Here is an 8,657-nt window from a genome sequence, read left to right as displayed (position 1 = left end):
GCAAATCGGATCGAGGAAGCGTCGCATTAATTGGAGAGAAGTTCCAAGGAGCTGCGCCTGGCGCAGCACAAGGCGGAGGCGCAAGTCGATCTCAGGGGAGAGATGCTGAGGGATGTGAGCATCTGGTAGCGTCGCGTTGATTTCGAGCTAGGGCTAATGGCAAAGATCATATTCATGGAGTCGACTGCGGAGGTAAGAATGCGCATGCCTGCGCAATGGCATGCGCAGCCGGTGCAACTGTTCAAATGGGCGGTAGGAGAAGCCAAATCCCGGGACTAGTTGCGGCGGTGCCGCTGGGCATGCATCATAGGCAAGGTGAGCTGCCCTCCTTCCCCGCCAGCGATGCAGTGACCTAGTCGGTTGCTGCTGCAGTGAACTTGCAACGCTATGTCGGTTTGCAACATTTACAATCACTCCATCTATATGTATTGTTTTCCTGTAAAAAATACTTGGTCGTTTGGAAAAAGATGGTAATTGATTTATCACTAGTTTTAGAATGCTTGGTCGTGACAATCAACTGAAGCCACAACCAGAAGTCTCCATCGCGTAAGTAATTTACGGTCGGTCGCACCAACAGACGGTCGGTCGCACCCGCGTCTCACCGAAGGGACACGCATCGGCTTTGTCTGACATGTACGACCAGTTACATCACTGACTTGTGCGACCACATTTGAGCAGTGTAGTACTCCCTCTACCTCAGTTTACAAGTCTTGCACGTGTACCTAGGTCGTTAATTTGACCAACTTAATAAGAGGCATACATTACGAAAAATATATCATTACAAACTTCAAATATTCTATTTTTTTATGATATATTTTTTATGTTAAAAAATTTATGTTCTACTAAACTCATCGGGAGTACTTGAAATTTATGTTCCACTAAACTCATCGCGAGCCGTTTCGGGCCTCGAAACCAAAACCATCAATTAATCTTTACCTTGTTCCCATCACATTCCAAAGAACTAGTGCTACAATTAAGTGCAAGCCTGCTCACACCTACTAGTACGTACCAAACCTGAACGTGTTCCCACTATGCAGGTTTTAGTACTAGTGCTAGTACTTAGGTTATAAAAAGTTGAATAGCCTAACCAAATATTACTCTACCTTCCTCCTCATAAGTCCTCCTTCTTCATCCGTCCTTGCCATGGCTGGTGTGCAGAGCTCTAGGTCGAGAACTACTCGTAACAAGGGAGCGGCAACCAAGGCTGCGGAAAAAAGAGGGCTCGCCGCCACGCAGAGACCTCGAAAGATCTCTCACGGGTAGGCAATGGCTCCCAGGAGCGCCCTAGCCGCGGAGGAAAACATGCCAAGCTGGCGGCGCTGGAGTCATTATCCCTCGACGGCATGCCCGCTGAGCTCAATGAGCAGGGGGAGTTGACCACCGCCTTGGTGATGCTGCTGAAGAAGAGCATTGCCTCAGAGAAGAAGGCGACCGGCGAAATCCTGCAACTTCAGGACGACAAAGGCGAAGCTCTGCCACGAGCTCGACCTGCTGAAGGAGGAGAACGCTGGCTGGAAGAAGCTGCATGAGAATAGTAGTTCCTCGATGAAGATGCTACATGCCCTCATCATGGAACAGAAGGAGGAGTTGGCGAAGCTCCGCATCGAGCACCCGGCTGCTGTCAAGGTACGTAATGCGGCCGTGGAACAGATGATGAAGGCTCGCGTCGAGAAATCCCACGTCATGGACACAATGAATACGATGGTAGAGGAGACGCACAAGGAGATGGAGGTCGTGGAGGCGATGAAGAAGCAGTTACAACTCCGCGGCCAGCAACCCTTCATGTAGTGAGAGCAGCGCCCCAGACTTGTGTGTGCGTCTTCCTTCTTTTTTTGGGGTGATAATCTTCCTTCTTCTTTTGCTCCTGTGTTTCTTCTTTTGCTTCGGGTGTTTCGCCGCACGTGTCACCTTCTCTGCGAGGCATGAATAGAACAATGCTAAAAATGAGATGACTAGCAAATTAGATCATTCTTTATCGCCAATAGAACAATGCCTCTTGCGAGTAATATATAATAAGAGTAGAGAGTAGAGGATATGGCACTGGGCTGCCGTGTTTCGTGCTCCTCCATCGTACTCCAGTGGAAAACTTGAGTATACCGCACGGTTCTTTGCTCCTCCTCAGGTCATTGGCACATTTATACGAGCAGTCAAATCACAAGGCCCCGCCTTCCAGCAGTAATGAGCCGTCAAATCACAAAGGCCCTCGCGCTCTCTTGAAACCGACCTAGCTAGACTGCCCCGCCCTCTAGCCTTTCAAAAAATGTATACTTTTGTACAGTAGTAGGATCAATGGATTGCGCCATGGAGCAAAACTAACAAGATGACATTAAAGAAAAAAGGTGGTACATATAGAGAGCGCTTGTCGCCCAATTATGCATATAGTACTATTAAAAAAGCTAGTGTGTGCTTAAATGGGGTGCTAAATTCTATTAAAGAAATTAGCGTACCTATTTAATTCTTGGGTTCTTATTATTTATGCCACTAGTTTGTGTATCACTATTGAGTTTTGCCATTAGAAGTTACAACTACTCAAAAATGACATCGATCCGTGAGATGCCTGCTCAAAAATGCAATTAGATATCTAAAAAATGCCATAGTTAAGTTAGATTTTTGCTCAAAATGCCATTAGACATTGTGATTTTCACGTCAAAACCGTTGACCATGTTACATGACAAAAATAAGCTGATTCTCACAATGATAAGTGTGGCCCCGCTTGTCAGGAGTAACCAAGCAAACAATTTTACAGGAAAATAAGAACGCTGTTGGGATCAAGTAGGCCCCACACTTTATTTTACTGTAGTGAGATAGAGGGAGAGCTAACATGTTGGTCCATCGGTATTTATGTCATTATAACATGGCAAAAGAGATTTGAGTCACAATAATGGTGTCTAGCACAACACACCCCTCGAATAAAACTAAGCACCCTGAAATTCTTTGACAAAACTAAGCCCCCTGAAATTCTTTGACAACAAAACTGCTGGCTATATGATGTTGGCCATATATATTGTACGTATATAATGTGAAGAAACGAGTGGTACTCGTAGTACTATACCAACTAAAAGATGAACTGTAAGAAATACTAGTATGTACGTACCGAGGAGTTAAAGTAACGAGAAGAAACATAACATAGTTCTGCTGGGGGCTCAGCACAACACACCCCTCAAATAAAACTAAGCACACCAGAAATTAAACTAAGCAACTAATCCGGTAGACACTGCATTAGAACCACCATGAGCAATGACACTGCCACCTTACTAGGAGTCCTCGTCCACGTCCTCGACTTCGTCATTGTCCCTCTTCCTCTTGGCTGATACTTCTTTGCTTGAACCGCACACTTGGCTCTTGCTCTTTATCCAACCCTTGTAGATATTGAAACAAAGGTAGCCATCCATTACAACATAGTGGATGTGGTCTATATCTAGTACATTCCACTGCCATGCATGATGAAACATGTGCGAAGGTTTCTTCAGTTTACCGTATGAAGGATGAACCATGGCTCCTGCCAGGGTCAGCATTGAAGGCTTATCACGGGAGGACACCAACCCATTATTCTGGAGGTCGAAGGGTTTGCCTACAAGGAGGCCTATCCATTCCAGGACTCTTATGTCGTTCGTAAAGTCTACAGTATCGAATATGACTCGGCCGCCCTTGAGGAACTTCTTAAATTCCTCGCACTCAACGTTGGCATGGCATATGTGGTAGACCAAGCATAAGTCATGCACGCAAATCTAGATCATGGCGGGCTTCTTCCTCTCTTCCTCCTTTAGATTCTACTCTTTATCCAGGACTGTGGTGTACTCAACATCTAGCCCAGTGACCCACTCCTCATTTGAGTTTTCGAACATTCGTCTGAAGCGATCAAGGCATCCTTTCACCGTCGCGGAAGAACGGGTGTAGATGACGTCGAACTCATTGCCGATGATGGTTCTAACCTTGTGCTCACCGCCGACCATGAAGATTTGGGATGCCATGGATTCGGGAGGAGGGTTAGGATTAGTGGAATTGCCGTAATGTGAAAGGACGGGACGACTAGGAGCGGTTTATCGATTGTAAAAATGCCGCGTTGGGGGCGCGTGCGAACGGCAGGGTAGTGGCTTTGCCTGGTGGATAAATGGATTCATGCACAGTACTATGGGGCCCAATTAGATGTCATGTCTACTCGACGCCCAATTAAATGGCTTTTGGTGTCATGCCAAGTGTCGGGAAAATTACAGGTGATACGAAGCTTCCGAGAGCCCTTGGATCTGAGATCGAACGGTTGCATGGTGTGATTCTAGACCTATGGGTGAATATCCTATCCTGGAGGGTTATTCTGCAAATTTTCAGCAACTTAGCATGCGACTGTTCGATCTCAGATCCAAGGGCTGCCAGCAACCCGTATCATGGTCACACCTACCACGACCGTCGCCTCGCTCGCGCGGTCGCGCCCTTGGAGATTTAACACGGTGCGTTAGGCTATCTGATGTTGGCATGTCATACATAGTCATCACTTAGTCACTCATACTACAACAAGGTTAGCTATAAGGTTGGCTATAAGAGTATTTTTTGTTTACTTCTCTCTATCTCTTTCTTCGTAGTATTTTTTGTTTACTCCCTCATCTTCTCGCGTCTCTGTCGAACCGACTAGGCGGAACTGCCCTGCCTACCGCGCGGGAAAAGGCCCGCCCTCGACTTTTAAATAGTACAGTATACTAATTTTGTATCCATGGATTGTGCCATGGAGCAAAGCCTTAAGAAAACGGCGGTACACATTTACGGAGTACAGTATACAGCACTCCCGTCGCGTTCGCGTCGCACCCCAGATGGTCGGTCAGTCTGGCACGCCGCTCTCCGAATGGAACGCGCATCATATTGCATTTGCACACACATCTGGGACCGCAATTGAGAACCGACCATAGGCACACTCCCCGGCCCCGCAAGTCGGGTGAGTTAATAGAAGAGAGATACGAGCGATAGTACTAGAGAAGTGTTCAACAGACGTTGGTGCCTGGACGATCCCTGCATGACACGGAAGATCAGTTCGTCCATGCATGTGACCAGACTCCTGCAGACACGCCTGGATTGGCTATCGTCTACATATCATGCAGGCTGTGTTGTACAGGGATGTAGTTCTGGTGAGAAATCTAAAAAAAGGTTTCTTGTCATCTCACAAAATTAGGTGTCATGTGCTTCGGATCACTGCGAGGGTTAAACAGCGACAACTGAGTTCCTCCAAGGCGCTAGTCATGGGGGCCACATGCACGAAGACTACTCGGCTGCCATCTATGTCAAGCCGGCTATGTTAATTAGGGCATCTATCGATGGACCCCTTTTCTATGAGTCTATCTTTAATTTGAGCTATGATCCTCGTCTAGTTTGTCCGTCGGGATTCATGTTGTCTCCTTTGGGTAGTGAGGTTATGGTTTCTTGTCATGTGGCAATTTTTTCGTGTTATATGTTATAATCCGGTGATTCAGATCAAAATGAGGACAACTGCGCCTCTGGGGCACGTGCATGAAGACTTCTAGACAGTCATTGACGAGGTCAAGCCGGCTCCAGTAGACAAAAGAAAACTAGTAGTACTCCACTATATAGGCAGGAGCCTCCGCGCTTGCTTGCTAGTGTTGCTCTCTTCACACTGTCTCGTCCTCTCCAGATCTAAACACGACATCGGTGGCCACTCTCTCTCTCTCTGCTCACCGCTGGTCACAGGTCCAGCCGGATCCTCTCCACCGGGGAAGGTGATAAGTTGCAACGTTCATGCGGTCATCCTCGGCGACGGCTCTTACCCACTGCCGGCGCATCCCGATCAGCGTGCCTTGCTGTTCTCTCCCAAGAACCGCTGGCTAGGGAGGGCCTCCGACCCCTTCTTCCTCGCTGCCGTAGTGTGGGAAGATCCGGCCTCCCGCCGCCCACCTAGAGACATCCCGGTGACCCTCAGGTATAACTTCCTTCGAAACCGGCCTTGCTCTACTTCCCGAGCTCCTGAAGTCGCTGCATTTGTATCTTTTACTATTTCTCAGGCCCCCTCGTAGATAGGATCGATCGGCTGTTCGAAAGCAACCTAAGTTATTAATGTTAAGAAGTAAAACTAGTTCATGCACTCGAATCTAGTACTACTTGGTTCAAATAAGGAAGAAAGGGGGTGGGGTGGGGGAAGATTTGTTACCTGAATCTAGGACTTGGTCGAAAGAGGAAATAATGGGGGCGAAAAGTAGCAGAGACTGGCTATCCAACTGGTCTCTAGGTCTAATAGGGAAATAAAGGGAAACGCAGTACAAACTCAATATAAACCCGATCTATTGGTTGAAAAAGGAAAGAAAGTGGGGACTGGGGGACAAGTCAACAAAGTAAGTCCAGCACTAGATTTGCTAGCCTCACACAGTATAAGGTGGCTATACCGAACAAAAATGGGACCAACCCAGATATCCTGTTCTGGTGTTTGTTGCCCCGAGCCACTCTTATGTGATGCCACTGCTAAAATGTAGTAGTCGCACTGCGAAAAGTAAGGACACGTTAAACCAATGTTGCTGGTAAAATGAAGCAATGGCACCATTAAAGTAATGTCGTATTTAACAGTTGTCATAGTTAATCCTAATGCCCACACTAATATCTAGCAATGTTGCTGCTTTAGAAATTGCTACTGTCCTTGTAGGATTGCCATTCAGATAAGGAACATGCTTCTTTTCATTTGATGTATGTTTCATCACTTGTTTGTCACCCTCCTTTCCACCTTTTTTGTGCAAACAGAGACATACATTTCACGCTTGATCTTAGTTGAACTGCACAAATCATATCCAAATTATAGTTGAACATTCCAGGAGCTTCACAACCAACCTTGATGTTGCTCAATTTTATTGCAACTAATGAAGAAGGAGCTCTGTAGGTTTCGCTTTCTAATGGAAATGGAACCGGGGCTGGAGCCCTTTTCTAAAAAAATGAAGAAGAAGCTACTAGCTCATGGGACATTGCTTCATTTTAGGTGAACTGCACCAAAAGGTCCCATGAATTAAATCATCCATGTTGGTGACTGGTGTCATCCCTTCTACGATGGCGTTGACTGCAGACATGGTTCCCATCACGAGGTATGTTCCTTTTTGGTCTGACCGTTTGCCAAAGATCCTGCATGTTGAGTCTGCTCTTGTGCTACTGTTTTGGCACTGCCATGATAAAGCAGTAATGTTATTATTTTGCACCTTAATCTAGTGGCACTATTAATTTGAGGCAATGTTTTGGCACCGCTAGTGGCACTGATTTTTTTATATATCGAAAGAGGGGGTTTCCTCCGATTTAATTAAAGAAATCCAACCATAGAGAACCATTATCCGACAACATCTCAGTGTGAACGGGTAGTTATGCAACTACTACTAGAACGCACTGAGCACTAGCAGGAGACAAGTTCGCCACATAAGCTAGGTAGGTAGGGGGACGTAGCACCAGCTCGACCAAGTTTGGATTACAACCCAAGTGCTACCATAGAAACATCAGAGGGGAAGATACGGACTGAAAGTGCCAGCTTTAGCATCCCAGTCTAAGCACCCCCGGCCTCCATCCTTGCGACGCATGGTACACCTCGTTTGCCACCTGCTCGACCCTAGTGCCACTGATAAAATGAAGTAATAATACAGTTAAAATAGAGCGAGTGTCCTCTCTATCATTTCATTTCCAATGTAGATAAGGAAGGTGCTTCTCTTTGTTAGTATATGTTTCATCAACTAGTCCCATTGTTAATGTTTAAGCGTTTCTGCAAACTGGGGTGCTTAATTTTAGTTGATCTGCACAAAAATAGAGATTGGAATGTCTCAAGGACCCTCCTTGTACTACCGTTGTACACTGATGTTCATCACAGGCAGAAGGTGTATCGGGGAGACTTGGGTCGATTTCTAGTACGAGGCGTACCGTATGAGGCGTCACAGGGCCCATCTCACCCTCGCAGCATGGCATACTATGATACTATCCCAATATTTTCTTCTATTTATTAGTGTATGTTTCATCAACTAGTGCCACTATAATGTAATCATGCCTTTTCATTATCTATGCAAACAGGGTTATTCAGCTGCATTTTGGTTGAACTGCACAAATGTACGGATGGAACCGGCATATATGCAGAGTGCGAGGTGCCAAGTAAAAATTACCAACACCAACCCTACTCCATCTAAGCATTGGCATCCACCACCATCAGTGGGATGTGTGGCGCTGACTGTGGACGGATCTTTCTCGGCAGCAAATCCTCTAACCAAATACTAGTAGCTTAGACTTCAAAAAAAATACTAGTAGCTTATATTGGCAGTTTTCTAGGGTGTACTCTTTTCTGAAAGAAGCACCAATATTTTTTTATTTGTACACAGTGTGATAACTTTGACCCAAAGGTCCAGAGCTATTTTAGGGTGATTGGCGTAGTACTCAGAGACTGATTGTAAGCATGATTTTTATTAGCTGTCACACTGATTGTAAGCATGAGCAGATGGAAGATTAGGTTAGTGCGAAGCTTACCTTAAACCCTACCGACGTCGTCGAAATGAGGCGAGCGTCGAGGGAACCGTGGAGAATGGCGGGGAAGTGACGTCGCGCCATCCGGCCTCCTCTTGTGGTGGGAGAACGAATACTCCTGTGGCTCCGGCTGGCTCTGCACCCTCACGAACGGCACATCGAACTCGATCGATTCGTTATCCTTTGGG

The sequence above is a fragment of the Triticum aestivum genome, chromosome 7D, assembly GCF_018294505.1.
Source record: "Triticum aestivum cultivar Chinese Spring chromosome 7D, IWGSC CS RefSeq v2.1, whole genome shotgun sequence".
In the NCBI taxonomy this organism is placed as follows: Eukaryota; Viridiplantae; Streptophyta; class Magnoliopsida; order Poales; family Poaceae; genus Triticum; species Triticum aestivum.
The sequence above is the reverse complement of the archived record's forward strand: the minus strand, read 5'-3'. Positions refer to the sequence as shown.